Here is an 18,492-nt window from a genome sequence, read left to right on the forward strand (position 1 = left end):
AAAGAGTGAGAGAAAGCATTCAAGAAGCCACAGTCTTTTTATAACCTAATCTCAGAAGTGGTATCCAGTCATTTCTGCCATAGTCTATTCATTAGCAGTGAGTCACTAGGTCCAGCCCAAACCCAAGGGGAGGGAATTACACAAGGGTGAAAACACCAAGGCAGGATCATTGAAGGTCACTTTCAAGGCTGCCTACCACAGTTGATACCTATATTTCAACACAATTGCTTTTCTATATAATTTGATGTTTATTTCATTTTTTTCATTTAAAAACATCATTCTAAGAAGGGATCCAAAGTCTTCTCCAGCTGTACACAGCACAAATAAGTTGAGTCTCTGCTCTATTGCCAGACAGCTATGGGTTCAAACTCTGCCTCACCTGCCAGCCATGTGGACCTTGAGCAAGTGTTTTACCTTTGCAAACACTGGTTGCTCCAACAATAAAATGGAGATCATAATAGTGAGTATCCCAGATTTATCATAGGGATTAAATGAGATGGTGCATGTAAAACATAACATTCTGCCAGATTATCTTAAGCACCCAATAAATAGTAGTTACTATCAATATAGAAAAGAATATGCCTGAATTTCACACATAGACATAGTTTTTTGGGGGTTTTTTTGAGGAAGACTAGCCCTGAGCTAACATTTGCCAATCCTCCTCTTTTTGCTGAGGAAGACTGGCCCTGAGCTAACATCCGTGCCCATCTTCCTCTACTTTATACGTGGGATGCCTACCACAGCATGGCTTTTGCCAAGCAATGCCATGTCCACACCCGAGATCAGAACCAGTGAACCCTGGGCCCCCCGAGACGCAAAACGTGCGCACTTAACCGATTCGCCATCTGGCCGGCCCCTAGATGTAGTTTTCTATTTCACATAATTACACAGTCCACAGATGGTGTTTATTAGTGGTTGGGTTCCACGCTTTCCACCTGTTGTATACCTTAAATACCTTAAGGAACATTTGTGATGAAGCCAGGATGTGTCTGTACCTGCTCCCTCACCAAAAAGCACTATATAAAATACCAAGTATGATTGTACCCAGAAGTATTAACACAAACGACATTAGTATAAGAACCAAACGCTTGGCTAAAATCATCATAGGGAGGGGACGCATAACTCTAGAAGTCTCACACTGACAGAGTCTCAAGCCTGAAAATTTGCATTTTCAATGAGTAGAACACCTGCCACGTGGGACTAAGGTAAATAGTGGAAGGTGAATTGGGGGAAGATCAAACCCCTTTTAATCTTTCTGACCCGAGGTTCCTTCCTGTCAATGCAGTTCAAAAGGGATGAGGCAGGCCAGGAACCACAGCTGCCCTGTTATTGCGTAATCTGTTTGTGAAGCTCCTTTAACAGAGGGATGCACTCTTTTGCAAGCCAGTAACAAACCAGAGATAACTTGGGCACCTGAGACAGTCAGGAATGGCTTGCTGCCTGTGTTGTCTCTTCCTATGAGTCTGGAAACCAGAAAGATGGGATTTGGAAGCAGTAGACCCACCACTCCTGCCTGTTCTGACCTGGAGCCTGAACACAGGTGGAAAGTGCTGGTTCAGCCTCACTAGAGAAAGCCTCTGGCCCAGGTGGTGTCCCTCGCTGGTGCGGCCACGACTCCCCAGCATGGGCTCAAGAGCCTGTTACAAAGGAAGGGTAGCATCTGTCACCACGGGAAGTAAGCCCATGAGCGTGTCAGTTTCGATTTCCCAGAAACCATGAGGGAAGATGGAAAGTACTTTGTTCCTCTCCACGCCCCACCCCTCCCCTGCAGGCTCGCTCTTAATTCCCTGGTACGGTTTTGAAAAGCAATCTTATAAGCATCTTGATTAGCACTACAATGAAAATGAAACCACCCAGGCAAAAGGTACAGGGGATCTCTGTATTATTTCTTACAGCTACATGTGAATCTACAATTATCTCAAAATAAAAAACGTAATTAAAAAAATCAAGCTACTCAACTGTGACAGGAAGAAAGAAAGAAAGAACAACCCTCCTTTCCAAAAAAAAGCCCCATCCTGGAAATCAAGTTGCTTTTTTTTTGTTCGATGAACTTCCTCAGTCACGCTCGCTGTAGCTGTGTGGAGGACATTCTGTGCCTGGCAAAAGGTCCTAGCACAGGAAATGAAGCCTGTTCCTTTCTTCTCCTGTCTCCTTCCCAGGCTGACAAGTGCCTTAATAGCCATTGTAAAGAGGGTCTCTGGTAGTGCAGACAAGAATAGCTAAGACTGTTTGCTCCAGAGAGGAGAACAGGGGAGAGAGCTGGGAGAGAAAGGAAGATACGGCTTTCATGATACATCCTTTCAGACTTCTGAATTTTATACCTTGTGTACGTATTACCTGGTCCAAAAATATTATTCCCCTAATATTACATACCCTTCGAAGGCCTAGCACAAACGTGACCTTCTCTATGAGCCTTTCCCATCCTACAAGTTTGAATTCACCCTTCCTTCCTGTGTGTTTCGTAGCACACTGGTTCTCAACACCAGCTGCCGGTTGAAAACCCTGAGAGCTTTGGAAAAAATGCCCACGCTCAGGGCCCTCCCCAGACCAACTGAATGAGGGTCTCGCAAGGGAAAGGTCATCATGGATGTTTTTAAAAAACTTCCCCAGGTAATACTAATGTGAACTCACAATTGAGAACCTCTGCCCTGGCACCTTATGGAGCCAAGATTCAAGCACTCACCCTAAAAGTAAACGCTGAATAATTGATTACAAAAACAAAAAACGCTTTCACACCACTTATCACTTTGTCTCCAGAACAACCCTGGGAGCTGGGCATCCTCGCCTCTCTGCCCAAAAGAGGAAATGAAGAGTGGAAGTGCCAGAAGTTACCAAGGGTTCTTTTGAGCTATTCGGTTCTATTTTCCTTTGTGTTTGACCGCTTCCCCTGAGGTTAAAGCCACATTTTATCTTTCTCACGCAGAGTCTAGCATGGCACCTTACACACAGGAGGCATTCAACCGCAGTTTATCAACGAAGTGAAACCCAGCAGCTCAGCAGAGCAGCAGGAAGCGTCTCTCTCATCCAGAGCTCCTGGGCAGCTGGCTTCCTGGGAGGGTCCCCGACTGTCTGTGAGTTTGTCTCCCTGTGTCTCTATTTGCTTGTTTACCCCTATCAAAATCACCTCTGTTGTATGTTCAAACTGCAGATTCCTGGGCCCCAGATTTATAGAATCAACATCTCTGGGGGTGACATTCAGGGCTCTCTTTTTTTCCTTTAGGGATATCTTTTTTTAAATTTGTGTGTGTGTGTGTGTGTGTGGTAAAATATACATCACATAAAATGTGCCGTTTTAATCATTGTTAAGGGTACAGTTCAGTGGCGTTCAGTACATTCACATTGTTGTGCAGCCATCATCACCATCCATCTCCAGAACTTTTTCATCTTCCAGAACTGAAACCCCATGGCCATTGAAAAATAATTCCCTGTTCCCTTCTCCCCGAGCCCTGGCTCTCTCCATTCTACTTCCTGTCACTATGGATTTGACTGCGTTAGATATCTCTCTTTTTTTTTTTTTTTTTTTTTTTGAGGAAGATTAGCCCTGAGCTAACATCTGCTGCCAATCCTCCTCTTTTAGCTGAGGAAGACTGGCCCTGAGCTCATATCCATGCCCATCTTCCTCTACTTTCTATGTGGGACACCTACCACAGCATGGCTTGACAAGCAGTGCCATGTCCCCACCTGGGATCTGAACCAGCAAAGCAGAACGTGCGAACTTAACCACTGCGTCACCGGGCCGGCCTCCTAGATACCTCTCATAAGCGGGATCATGCAGCATTTGTCTTTCTGTGACTGGCTGATGTCGTAGCATAATGTGTTCAATGTTCATTCACATTGTGGAATTTGACGGGATTTCCTTCTTTTTTAAGATTGAGTAATATTTAATTTTGCGTGTACGCCACATTTTCTTTATATATTCATCCGTCGATGGACATCTAGGTTGCTTCCACTCCTTGACTATTGTGAGTACTACTCCAATGAACATGGCTATGCAAATATCTCAGAGATCCTGTTTTCAGTTTTTTTGCATGTATGCCCAGAAGTAGAATTGCTGGATCGTGTGGTAATTCTATTTTCAGTCTTTTGAGGAAGCTCCATACTATTTTTCTCAGTGACTGCACCATTTTGCGTTCCCACCAACACTGTGCAAGGGCTCCAATTTCTCCACATCCTCTCCAACACTTGTTGTTTTCTGTTTTTTTGATAGTGGCCATTCTAGTGTGTGCGAAACAATTTCTCATGTGGTTTATGTTTGTACTTCCCTAGATTAGGAATGTTGAGCATCTTTTCATATGCTTGTTGCCCAGTTGTATATCTTCTTTGAAGAAATATCTCTTGAAGTCCTTTGCCCGTTTTTTAATCAGATTGTTTCCTTTTTTGGTGGTTCAGTTGCAAGAGTTGTAAGAGTTCTTGATACATTCTGGATATTAACTCTTAATCAGATATATGATTTGCAAATATTTGCTTCCAATTCTGTATATTGACTTTTTATTTTCTTTCTTTCTTTCTTTCTTTCTTTCTTTTTTTTTTTTGCTGCACAGAAGTTTTAAATTTTTATGTATTCACATTTGTCTTTTACTTTTGTTGCCTGTACTTTTGGGATCAGATCAAGAAATCATTCCCAAATACGTCAAAATATATGACATGTTTTCTTCTGGGAGTTTTATAATTTCTTGTCTTACATTTAAGTCTTTTATCCATTTGAGTTAGTTTTTGTATATGGTGTAAGGTAAGGGTCCAATCTCATTCTTTTGCGCGTGGATATCCCTCTTTCCCAGCACTATTTGCTGAAGATACTGTCCTTTCCTCATTGTCATGTCTTGACATCCATGTTGAAGATCATTTGACCATATATCTGAGGGTTCATTTCTGGGTTCCCTATTCTCTTCCATTGTTTTCTGTCTTTATGCCAGTACCATATTTTTTAGATTACTGTAGCTTTGCAAGATGTTTTGAAATTAGAAAGTTAAGGCCTACAGCTTTGTTTTTCTTTCTTTTCAAGATATTTTTGGCTGTTTAGGTGCTTTGAGATTTCATATGAATTTTAGGATGGATTTTTCTATTTCTGCAAAAAATGCTGTTGGAGTTTTGATAGGGATTGCATTGAATCTGTGGATCACTTTGAGTAGTATTAATATTTTAACAATACTAACTCTTCGAATCCACAAATGTGGGATGTCTTTCCATTTACTTGTGTCTTCTAAAATTTCTTTCAGCGATGTTTTGTAGTTTTCAGTGTATGAGTCTTTTGTCTCCTTGGTTAAGTTTATTCCTAAGTATTTTATTATTTTTGATGCTATTTAAATTAGATTGTTTTCTTAATTTCCTTTTCAGATTGTTCATTGTTAGTGTATAAAAATGCAACTGATTTTTTGAGTGTTAATTTTGTATCCTGCAAATTTGCTGTATTTGTTTATTATTTCTAACAGTTTTTTGGTGGAGTGTTTAGGGTTTTCAACATGTAAGATCATATAACCTGTGAACCGAGATAATTTTACTTCTTCCTTTCCAATTTGAATGCCTTTTATTTATTTACTTTTTCTTGTCTAATTGCTCTGGCTAGGACACCTGGTACTGGTGCACGTGGGCATCCTTGCCTTGTTCCAGATCCCAGAGGGAAAGCTTTCAGTTATTTACCATTGAGTATGATGTTGCCTGTGAGGTTTTCACATGTGGCCTTTATTATGTAGAGATAATTTCCTTCCAATCCTGATTTGTTGTGTAGAATGAAAGGGCATTGAATTTTTTCAAATGTTTTTTCTGCATCAATTGAGGTGATCACGTGGGTTTTTTCCCTCATTCTGTTAATATGGTATATTACTTTGATTGATTTTTGTATGTTGAAATTTTCTTCCATTCCAGGGATAAATCTCACTTGGTCATGGTGTATAATCCTTTTAATGTGTTGTTATATTCAGTTTGCTAGTATTTTGATGAGGATTTTTACATCAATATTCATCAGGAATATTGGTCTGTAGTTTTATTTTAGTATACTTGTCTCATTTTGGTATCAGGGTAATGCTGGACTCATAAATGAATTTCAAAGCGTTCTCTTCTCCTTAATTTTTGGGAAGCATTGAGAAAGACTGGTGTTAACTCTTCTTTAAATGTTTGCTAGAATTCTCCAGGGAAGCCATTTAGTCCTGGGCTTTTCTTTGTTGGGAGTTTTTTCATTACTGATTCAATCTGTTTACTAATTATAGGTCTGTTCAGATCTTTTCATTTCTTCATGATTCAGTCTTGGTAGGTTGTATGTTTTTAGAAATGTATCCATTTCTTTTAGGTTATCCAATTTGTTAACATATAATTGTCAATAGTAGTCTCTTATGATCCTTTTTATTTCTGCGACATCAGTTGTGATGTCTCCTCTTCCATTTCTGATTTTTTTATTGTCTTCTCTCTTTTTTTCTTAGTTAGTCTAAGGATTTGTCAATTTTATTGGTCTTTTCAAAAAGCCAACTCTTAGTTTTGTTGATTTCTTTCCATTGTTTTTCTACTCTCTGTTTCATTTATTTTTGCTCTGATCTTTATTATTCTCTCCTGCTAACTTTGCGTTTAGTTTGTTCTTCTTTTTCTAGTTCTTTGAGGTGTGAAGTTAGGTTGTTGATTTGAGATTTTTGTTCTTTCTTTCATGTAGGTGTTTTCCAAAACAGAACTTCCGTCTTAGTTTTGTCTTAGTACATCCCATAAGTTTTTGTTTGTTTGTTATTTTTTATTTTATTTTTGTTAACATTGGTTTATAACATTATATAAATTTCAGAGGTACATCATCATTATATTTCGATTTCTGTGAAGACTACATCGTGTTCACCACCTAAAGTCAAATTGCCATCTGTCACCATAAACATGTGCCCTTTTACCCCTTTTGCCCTCCCCCACCCCTCATACCCTCTGGTAACCAACAATCTGTTCTCTGTGTCTATGTGTTTGTTTGTTGTTGTTACTTTATCTTCCACATATGAGTGAGATCATACAGTATTTGGCTTTCTCCATCTGACTTATTTTGCTTAGCGTAACACCCTCAAGGTCCATCCATGTTGTCGCAAATGGCAAGATTTCATCTTTTTTTATAGCTGAGTAGTATTCCATTGTATATATACCACATCTTCTTTATTCATCTATCAAGTTGTTTTCAAGTCTTGACTATTGTAAATAATGCTGCAATGAATACAGGGGTGCATATATCTTTTTCAATTAATGTTTTCATGTTCTTTGGATAAATACCCAGAAGTAGTATAGCTGGATTGTGTGGTAGTTCTATTCTTAATTTTTTGAGGAATCTGTGTACTCTTTTCCATATTGGCTGCCCCAGTTTACATTTCCATCAGCAACGTACAAGGCTTCCCTTTTCTCCACATCCTCTCCGACACTTGTTATTTCTTGTCTTTTTAATAATAGCTGTTCTGATGAGTGTGAGGTGATATCTCACTGTACTTGTGATTTGCATTTCCCTAATAATTAGTGATATACTTTGAACATTTTTCCCTGTGCCTGTTGACCATCTGTATATCTTCCTTGGAAAAATGTCTGTTCCGATCCTCTGCCCGTTTTTTTGGTTTTGTTTTGCTTTGTTTTGTTTGTTTGTTTGTTTGTTTTTGAGTAAGATTAGCTCTGAGCTAACATCTGCTGCCAATCCTCTTTTTGCTGAGGAAGACTGGCCCTGAGCTGGCATCTGTGCCCATCTTCCTCTACTTTATATGTGGGACGCCTGCCACAGCATGGCTTGACAAGCGGTGTGTAAATCCACACCCGGGATGCAAACCAGTGAACCCCAGGCTGCCAAAGTGAAACATGCAAACTTAACTGCTGTGCCTTTGGGCAGGCCCCCCTGCCCAGTTTTTAATTGGGTTATTTGGTTTTTTATTGTTGAGTTGTATGAGTTCTTTATATATTTTACATATCAACCCCTCATTGGACATATGATTTACAAATATGTACTCTCAGTTGTTACATTGTCTTTTCATTTTGTTGATGGTTTCTTTTGCTGTGGAGAAGCTCTTTAGTCTGATGTAGTCCCATTTGTTTGTTTTTCTTTTGTTTCCCTTGCCTGAGGAGACATGATAGTCAAAAAGATATGGTAAGACCAATGTCAAAGAGCATACTGCCTACATGTTCTTCTAGGAGTTTTATGGTTTCAGGTCTTACACTCAAGTCTTTAATGCATTTTGAGTTGATTTTTGTGCATGGTGTAAGATAATGGTCTACTTTCATTCTTTTGCATGTGGCTGTCCAGTTTTCCCAACCCATTTATTGAAGAGACTTCCCTTTCTTCATTGTATGTTCTTGGTTCCTTTGTCAAAAATTAGCCATCCGTGGATGTGTGGGTTTATTTCTGTGCTCTCGATTCTGTTCCCTTGATCTGTGTGTCTGCCTTTGTGCCAGTTCCCTGCTATTTTGGTTACTATAGCTTTGTAGTATGTTTTGAAGTCAGGGAATGTGATACCTCCAGCTTTGTTCTTTTTTCTCAGAATTGCTTTGGCTGTTCAGGGACTTTTGTTGTTTCATATAAATTTTAGGATTCTTTGTTCTGTTTCCGTGAAAAATGTCAGTGGGACTTTGATAGGGATTGCATTGAATCTGTAGATTGCTTTAGGAAGTATGGACATTTTGACTATGTTAATTCTTCCAATCCATGAACATGGAATATCTTTCCATTTTTGTGTCTTCTTCAATTTCTTTCAATAATGTTTTATAGTTTTCAGTGTACAGGTCTTTCACTTCTTTGGTTACATTTATTCCTAGGTATTTTATTGTTTTCATTGCATTTTTGTTGTTGTATTCTTGATTTCTCTTTCTGCTGTTTCATTGTTAGTGTATAGAAACACAACTGATTTTTGTATGTTGATTTTGTGCCCTGCAACTTTACTGTATTCATTTATCATTTCTTTTTTTTTTTTTTTTTCTTTGAGGAAGATCAGCTAACATCTGCCACCAATCCTCCTCTCTTTGATGAGTAAGACTGGCCCTGAGCTAACATCCATGCCCATCTTCCTCTATTTTACCTGTGGGACACTTGCCACAGCATGGCCTGACAAGCAGTGCGTAGGTCCGCACCTGGGATCTGAACCAGCAAACCCCGGGCCACGGAAGCAGAACATGTGAACTTAACTGCTGTGCCACCTGGCTGGCCCCTCATTTATCATTTCTAATAGTTTTTTGGTGGATTCTTTAAGGTTTACCAGGTAGAAAATCATGTCATCCACAAACAGTGACAGTTTTACTTCTTCCTTTCCAATTTGGATCTCTTTTTTTTTTTCTTTTTCTTGCCTATTGCTCTGGCTAGGACTTCCAATACTATGTTGAACAAGAGTGGGAAGAGTGGGCATCCTTGTCTTGTTCCTGTTCTTAGAAGAATTGCTTTCAGTTTTTCACCATTGAGTATGATGTTGGCTGTGGGTTTGTCATATATGGCTTTTATTATGTCGAGATACTTTCCTTCTATACCCATTTTATTCAGACTTTTTATCATAAATGGATGCTGTATCTTGTTGAATGCTTTCTCTGCGTCTGTTGAGATGATCACGTGATTTTTATTCCTCATTTTGTTAATGTGGTGTATCACATTGATTGATTTGCAGATGTTGAACCATCCTTGCATCCCTGGAATAAATTTCACTTGATCATGGTGCATGATCCTTTTAATGTATTGTTGTATTTGATTTACTAATATGTTGTTGAGGATTTTTGCATCTACATTCATCAGTGATGTCAGCCTGTAGCATTCTTTTTTTGTCTTGTCCTCGTCTGGTTTTGATATCAGGGTAATGCTGGCCTCACAGAATGAGTTAGGAAGTATCTCTTCCTCTCCAATTTTTTGGAAGAGTTTTGGAAGGATATCTATTAAGTGTTCTATGAATGTTTGGTAGAATTCACCAGGGAAGCCATGTGTTTCTGGACTTTCTCATTTGGGGAAGTTTTTGATTATTGTTTCTATCTCCTTACTAGTGATTGGACTATTCAGATTCTCTGTTTCTCCTTGATTCAGTTGGAAAGTTGTATGATTCTAAGAATTTATCCATTTCCTCTAGATTATCCAAAATGTTGGTGTATAGCTTTTCATAGTATTCTCTTATAGTCTTTTGTATTTCTGTGGCATCTGTTGTAATTTTTCCTCTTTAATTTCTGATTTTATTTACTTGAGCCTAATATCTTTTTTTCTTGGTGCGCCTAGTTGAAAGTTTGTCAATTTTGTTTATCTTTTCAAAAAACCAACTCTTAATTTCATTGATCTTTTCTATTGTCTTTTTAATCTCTATTTCCTTTATTTCTGCTCTAATTTTTATTAGTTCCTCCCTTCTACTGATTTTGGACTTTGTTTTTCTTTTTCTAGTTCCTTTAGGTGTATTGTTAGATTGTTTATTTAAGATTTTTCCTTGTTTCTCAAAGTAGGCTTGTATTGCTATAAACTTCCCTCTTAGTACCACTTTTGCTGTATCCCATAAATTTTGGTATATCGTATTTTCATTTTCATGGTCTCCAGGTATTTTTTTATTTCTCCTTTGATTTCTCTGTTGACCCAATACTTGTTTAGTAGCATTTTGTTTAATCTCCACATATTTGTGGCTTTTCCAGTTTTCTTCTTATAGTTGATTTCCACTTTTACAGTGTTGTGATCAGAAAAGATGCTTGGAGGGCTGGCCTCATGGCCAAGTGGTTGAGTTCACACACTCCACTCCGGTGGCCCAGAGTTTTGCCAGTTTGCATCCTGGGCGCAGACATGGCACTGCTCATCAGGCCATGCTGAGGCAGCATCCCACATGCCACAACTAGAAGGATTCACAACTAAGAATACACAACTATGTACCAGGGGGCTTTGGGGAGAAAAAGTAAAACTAAAATCTTTAAAAAAAAAAAAAGAAGAAAAGATGCTTGGTATTATTTCAGTCTTCTTAAATTTATTGAGACTTCTTTTGTGGACTAATATGTGACCTATCTTGGAGAATTTTCCATGTGCATTCAAAAAGAATGTGTATTCTGCAATTTTTAGATGGAATATTCTGTATATGTCTATTAAGTCCACCTGATCTAATACGTCTTTTTCTTTTTTTTTGAGGAAGATTCACACTGAGCTAACATTTGTTGCCAATCCTCCTCTTTTTTTTCGCTTGAGGAAGATTAGCCTTGAGCTAACATCCGTGCCAATCTTCCTCCACTTTGTATGTGGGATGCCTCCAGAGCATAGCTGATGTGTGGAGTATGTCCACACCTGGGATCTGAACCTGCAAACCTGGGAAGCCAAAGCAGAGCACAGAACTCTAACCACTCGGCCATGGGGCCAGCCCCTCTAATGAGTCATTTAAGGCCAATGTTTTCTTATTGATCTTCTGTCTGGATGATCTATCTGTTGATGTAAGTGGAGTGTTAAATTCCCCTACTATTATTGTGTTACTGTTAATTTCTCCTTTTATGTCTGTTAATGCTTGCTTTGTATATTCAGGTGCTCCAGGTTGAGTACGTAGATAATTTACAAGTGTTATGTTCTCTTGTTGGATTGTTCCATTTATTGTTATGTAATGCCCTTCTTGTTACAGTTTTTGTTTTAAAGTCTATTTTGTCAGATGTAAGTATTGCTATCTGAGCTTTCTTTTCATTTCCATTTGCATAGAATATCTTTTTTTCTATCCCTTCACTTTCAGTTTGTGAGTATCTTTAGGTCTGAAGTGTGTCTCTTATATGCAGAATATATATGGGTCTTGTTTTTTAATCCATTCAGCCACCCTATGCCTTTTGATTGGAGCATTTAGTCCACTTACATTCAAAGTAACTATTGATAAGTAAGTACTTATTGCCATTCTGTTACTTTTTTTCTGGATGTTTTTGTAGTTTTCCTCTGTTCCTTTCTTCTTCTCTTGCTCTATTCCCTTGTGGTTTGATGGCTACCTTTAGTGTTATGTTTAAGTTCCTTTTTCTTTATTTTTGGTGCATTTATTATAGGTTTTGGTTTGTGGTTACCACGAGATTCAAATATAATAACCTATGTAAATAGCAATCTATATTAAGTTGATGATCTCTTAAGTTTGACTTCTTATTAAAAGCCCTACACTTTTACTCTCCCCCCCCACCATGGTTTAGGTTTTTGATATCATATTGTACCTGTTTTATTTTTGTGTATCCTTCCATCTATTATCATAGATATATATGATTTTAGTACTTTTGTCTTTTGACCTTCATATTTGCTTTATAGGTGGTTGATCCCCTACTTTTCCTGTATATTTGCTTTTACCAGTGATATTTTTTCTTTGATAATTTTCTTATTCCAATGTGTAACCTTTTCTTTTCCACTTAAGTAAGTCCCTCTGACATTTCTTGTAAGGCTGGTTTAGTGGCCTTTAGTTTTTGCTTGTTTGGAAAACCCTTTACCTGTCCTTCCATTCTGAATGATAACTTTTTGGGTAGAGTATTCTTGGTTGTAGGTTTCTTCCTTTGTATGAATACCATGAGTTTTAATATGTTGTGTTTTCATTTTCATTTGTCTCAAGATGTTTTCCAATTTCCTTCGTGATTTATTCTTCGACCCATTGGTTCAAGAGCTAACTTGCTAGTTTTGGGGAGAAAAAGTTTCTATCTAAATGAGTTTGAAGACCAGGTGCAAAGCAGGGCAGGGCTCTCCTCATGCACAGCGTGGACGTGGAAGGCCCAGGCTGTGGGATGCTCACCATCTGGAGAAGGGTTCTCAGAACCAGCTATGGTTCTGTCATGAGATTTGATGAGCATCTTGATCACTAGCTCCACTTGAGGCTTTGTGTGTATTTGTGACTCTGTTCAGACAGAGGTTTGGTTTGTGGTGCAGTGACCATCCCCAGGGCACAACACAGTTGTGTCTGTACCTACTTTTGTTCTTGTGCTCAGAGAGGACCAGACACAGGCAGAGAGACAGTCTGGAGAGAGGCTCACCAAACAGCTCACAGGCTTCAGAGGTTTTTAATGCCAAGTGCTAAGGTGTCCATCTGGTCTCCTCATCAACTCCTCTATGTACCCCTTCCTTGGAAACCACTGCTCTCCCTCATTCAAAGGAAGGAGTAAGAGAGTGAATAATGTACCATGGACTTTATATGCATCATCCCCGTGAAGCCTCACTAAGTATCACTGTCCCCATTTTATAGTTGAAAGAACTGAGGCCCACAAAGTTTAAGTAACTTGCTCAATCAATGCTGAATAAGTAGACAGTGAGTAAAAGGAAGAGATTGGACCTCAAAATGGGTCTTTCTGGATCTAACACTCAGATTCTTCCCATTGTGGCTCCCCCTCCCATTCCTTTAACAAATATGTACTATGTGCTTGCTCTGTGCTAGGAGCTCAGGGAGCTACAAAGAAAAACAAAATATGGCTCTTGGCATCCAAGGAAACCATTGGTAGCAGAGGAGATAGATGACAAACCTGTAATTACAACAGATTTTAAAAAGTGCTACAGAGGTGTAAATACTATGGGAGCACAGAGAAGTAGGGAGTCAGGGGTACAAGCAGAGAGACAGCTCACATTTAGGGCCGACTTCTCCAGGAAAAAAGGAGGAAGACAGAGGACATTTGGGAATTTTTTTAAATAAATGCCAGATGGTAAATATTCTAGGCTCGGCAGGCCAGGCAGTCTCTGTTGCAACTACTCAGCTCTGCCACTGTAGCACAAAAGCAGGCCCAGACAAAGCATCAGTGAATGAGCAGGGCTGTGTTCCAATAAAGCTAAATTTACAAAAACAAGAGGCAGCTGGATTTCACCCTGGCACCAGAGTTTGCAGACCCCTGCAAGATCAAAGGAGGTGACAAAAGCTGCAGGCAATCAGATTTTTGTTCTAGAGAGATCACTCTGTAGGCTGGGCCAGGAAGTGAAGCAAGGAAAGGTGCGGTGACTTTTATAATCCCTTCCATTGGAATAGAGCTTTACAACTTCACAAAAGGTACCTCCACTGGTTCTCACAGCAACCTTGCAGGGAGAGGGCATGAGTATTACTAGTCAATGATCTCACTTAAAAAATGAGAAAACCAGAGACTCAGTACAGGTCAGGCAAGTACCCTTGGATAACGCAAGCTAATGGCCCTGCTCAGACTCAAATAAGGCCTTTTGACTGAACTTCATTTCCTTTGCTTTCTGAATGTTTGTTCTATGGTCAAAGAAGTAATAGTAATAGTTAGAAGAAGCAGCGCCAGCATCAGCAGCTAACATTTATTGAACTCTTACCTCATGCCAGGCCCTATTCCAAGTGTTTTGTAAATTTAACTCACTTATTTCTCACAGGATCCCTAGAGGTAGGTATTATTATTATCCCCATTTAACTGGCACAAGAGAGATCAAATAACCAGCTCAAGATGACACAGAATGAGAACCCAGATCCAGTCATTCTGGTTCAAGAAGCCAAGTACCTGATAAAGACTCTCTCTTGACTCAAACTTTAGTCAGGCTCCTCTGAGCCCTCTTCTCAACTAGACCTTGACCTTGGCCCCATCCCCATTCCTTTTTGAGTCCAATCATTACAAAAATCCTGCTAAGTCAGTTTAGAGAGAATCCCCCACTCTTGATCTCCAATCTACCTTGATATCTGGTCAAATTCCTCATTCCCCACCCTTGGTATCTCACCACCCTGGCCTGTCTTCTGCAAGAATCCTGTTAAGTCGGTTTAGCAAGAATGCCGCTACCCTTAATGTCATCTCTTAGTACTCTTCCATCCACTGGCCTCCTCAATCTGCAAGGCCCCAGCTGTCTCTGCTGTGTTCCGAGTTGAGCCTCATCTCACTTCCTATTGTGATAGTCTTGACACCTATCACGATGGCCCTGAGTAAAGTCTTCCTTACCATTTTAACAAGTGTCAGAATGAATCTTTCTTTAACATCCCTCACCACTGGGGTATGCCATCTCCTCAGGTCAGAGGTCAGAGGGCTGCAGGTATGGGAATCAGAGGTGTGAGGAAGGAAAACAGGAGTTAGCATGGAATGAGATAAGCTGGGTGATGGAACATTTCATCCTTCCCAGACTCCTCTGCCCTTTCATGCCTTTGCACAAGCCATCACTAAAATGGCCCTGTCAATGCAAATAATTCATAACCAACATATAAATCAGAATTGGGGTGAGTTTATTATGATCCAGAGTGAGGATTATAACCCGGGAAGGCCTTAGAAGGCATTTTGGAGAAGCATGGGTTTCAGTACAGTCTTATATCTTTTTAGAATAAAGAACATACGTTATTAAACACACCCAGGATACATTTTCATCAAAATTTCAAACAGATATTCAGTTGCAAATTAGCAGGTCAACATGACCATGATGTCAGGAAAGGGACTAATCTGGGCATTACTAATAGGGCAGAGGAGGGGAATCTGCATTCCAATCTTAAGAGAGTGCACTCTTTACTTTAATGGTTGAGCAGATGTACAATGTATGTTTGATAGGCCGCAAGTCAGGCTTTTTAGTTCTAGTCAAACCAGTTTTGAACCTGAATATTTACCCCATATACCTCATTATGTGAAAATCTCTTGTCAGCCCCACCACTATCCTCTCCCCAAACTCCTACGCACCCTACATCACTCTACTCAGCTGTCACCAAGGTAAAGGCGACCTCCTCTTCCCTAGAGAGAGTTTAGAACTCCTTTCTCTGAGCAGCAGACTTCTCTGCTGATGCCTGTCTTAGCGGACTGCATCACCACCATTTACAAGTCTGTCTCCCTTAATAGACTGTGTACTCTTTCAAGTGTGCGCCATGCCACCTTCAACCCTAAATTCAAGACTTTTAAAACACTGCCTCATTCTCAGTGGCTTATAACAATAGAAATTTATTGTGAATTCCAAACACTAGTTCCGGATCTGCAGAAAGGCTTCCATGTGGTCATTTAAAAACCCAGGCTCCTTTCTTATTGTGGCTCCATCTTCCACTAGGACCTTGAGGTTCTCTGCATTTAGCTGGAAGATAAGGAAAGAGGATGAAGGATTGCATGTGGAAGCTGGAAGCAGCACTCTTCACTTCAGCTCACATTCTATTGGCCAGAAGTTGGTCACATGGCCACAACCTAGCTGCAAAGGAGGTGGGGAAATGTAGTCAAACTGTGTGTCCCGGAAAAAAGGAAGTGGGCCACAGCCAAACCACCTGGGTTTAAATTATAGTTCTATCACTTACTGGTTGTGTGACCTTGGACAAATTACTTAGCCTTTTACAGCTACAGTTTCCTCATCTGTGTAAATAAGAATAATATCCATTTCATGGGGTTGATATAGGGAATAAATGAGCTAATATATGGAAAGTACTTAGAAGAGTGCCCAGCATCTAGTAAATGCCATATAAAGGTTAACTGTTATCATTGTTAATATCCTCTCATCAGAATTCTTCCACACCTTCCCCTCTGACCCAGAGTAAAAGCTGAAGTCTTTACAATGGCCTCAGAAACCCTACGCGATCTGCCCCCAGTTACCTCCTGCCTCCTCATCACTCAAGTCACCCTGACCTCTTTGCTCTTGCTTGAAAGTACCGGGCAGCTCCCACCCCAGGGCCTTTGAGTTGCAGTTGCTCTGCCCAGAAGGCTCTTCCCCAGGTTTCTGCATGGCTCACTCCATAACTCCCTCAGACGTCTGCTCAAATGTCACCTGCCCTGACGACCAGAGACTGCAAGCAGCCCCTCTCCAGTACCTCCCATTCCCCTTCTCTATTTTATTTTTCTCCACATCTTCTATTACCACCTGATACGCCGCGTATTTAACCTGGTGTTCATATTCATCTGTCTTGCCCACTGGGCTTCAAGCTCCAAGAGGGTAGGACTCTTTGCCTCTCATTCTCTTCCATGTGCCCAGCTCCTACGACAGCGTGTGGCACAGAGTAGGCACTCAATAACTATTTATTCAACGTATCAATACGTTTGCAAATGAATGAATGGCGATTCTCCACTGACACTCTAACATCTTTGGCCTTGTTAAATGCTTCTCACCATTGTGGTGACTCTGATTTCTGTCCTGTCAGACATAAAATTCATCTAAGTCAGTGCAACGCACAGACCCTCTGTTGGAGACAGATAGCAACATAGGAGACTCCTTTGGTTTCATACGGAGAGCTGTTTGACAAGGAACTGAAGATTCTGGAATTGGGATGGTCCCAGAGAGTCCAGAAAACATGGTTTTGTGTTCTTAGACTGTAATCTGCAGAAGAGCAGCAAGAATAAAGTCCGGCTGCATCTGTACAACCAAGGGGCCAGTCCCATGATCCACTCAGTGTGTTGCATGTCCTGAGTCTGGCGACATCCAGTGACGATGGTTAAAGTTCATACAGTGTGTCAAAGTAAATGCTAATTAACAACCAGATCTGCAAATCACTGAAGATACTTGTTTTCTCTTTTCGCTTTAATGAGAAGTGAATTTCTTCTAGGGTTACTGTTAACTTCCGTAGTTGTGTCTTGTGAGCACTTTCCTGTCAACTTTTTCTATGATTGTATCAATTTAGGGGAAGAACGCAGTGTAGAAGACAGTTTTCTTTTTTTAAAGATTTTATTTTTTTCCTTTTTTCTCCCCAAACCTCCCCAGTACATAGTTGTATATTCTTCGTTGTGGGTCCTTCTAGTTGTGGCATGTGGGACGCTGCCTCAGTGTGGTTCGATGAGCAGCGCCATGCCCGCGCCCAGGACCGGAACCAATGAAACACCGGGCCGCCTGCAGCGGAGCGCGCGAACTTAACCACTCGGCCACCGGGCCAGCCCCTAGAAGACAGTTTTTTCAGATCTGCGTTGTCAAACAGCACTTTTTTTCTCACAAAGGTGAGAAGTCCTTCCCTGGCTTAAGATAGCACTGAAATGAAGTGTCGAAGAGTTACTTCTCCAAACAGACACTAATTCTAATTTTTGCTCCACACTCAGTGTATGCAAACAAACATGTTAGAATGTGTATTTCACAGGCTGTGAAAACTGAAACCGGTTTCAGCTGGTCTGGGTGGGGATCAGACTTTCTACCCACAATTGAATTGAACCCACCACAGAATCCTCCCACAGAAGAAAACAAGCTTGGATGTGTCTGGCTGAAGCCAACAGCACTTAAGGGCCGCGTCCTAAAACTTTGTTTTTGGAAGAAAAATTCTTGTCTGGGAGGCTCCCAACCTCCACCCCCACCCTTAGGCAGGCTTCCTGTGTTTTATTCTCCTAAAGCACACCTTTTTGCAATGCTTGGCCTTTAGAATTGTTTGAATCCTCTGTCTGCCCGCACTACAGGTCAGCTCGGGAAGAGACTGGCTGTCTTCGATCCCACGCACTGCAGTATCCCGGATGCCTGGCGCAGTAAGGGCTGCATAAACACGTGTATTGACGACCAACTGACTGATGCCTTTCTCGCTGTGATTAACGTACCGGGATGTCAGAAAGAGCTCCAAATTTCATTAGAGCGTCCGGGTCCCATCTTGGCTCTACCTCTTCTTGCTCTGTGACTCTGGAAAAGTCACCCAGCCTTTCCGAGCTTCTACTGCCTGATCTGCAAAATAAGGATGACAGTGTCCTCCTTTGGGGCATTTCTAAGGAGCACTTGTGATCATGGACTTA

General features: G+C 40.5%; 1 protein-coding gene across 1 annotated transcript in view; it reads left to right on the forward strand.

Moving 5' to 3' along the window:
- Positions 1–2,937: 2,937 nt before the first annotated feature.
- Positions 2,938–18,492, forward strand: part of LOC103541570 (placenta-specific gene 8 protein-like) — a 66,754-nt gene continuing 51,199 nt past the window's right edge. Inside the window, exon 1 of the mRNA XM_070612712.1 lies at positions 2,938–3,071. The gene's annotated coding sequence lies outside the window, so the exon portion shown is untranslated. The remainder of the gene's footprint in view (positions 3,072–18,492) is intronic.

The sequence above is a fragment of the Equus przewalskii genome, chromosome 3 (assembly GCF_037783145.1).
Source record: "Equus przewalskii isolate Varuska chromosome 3, EquPr2, whole genome shotgun sequence".
Classification (NCBI taxonomy): Eukaryota; Metazoa; Chordata; class Mammalia; order Perissodactyla; family Equidae; genus Equus; species Equus przewalskii.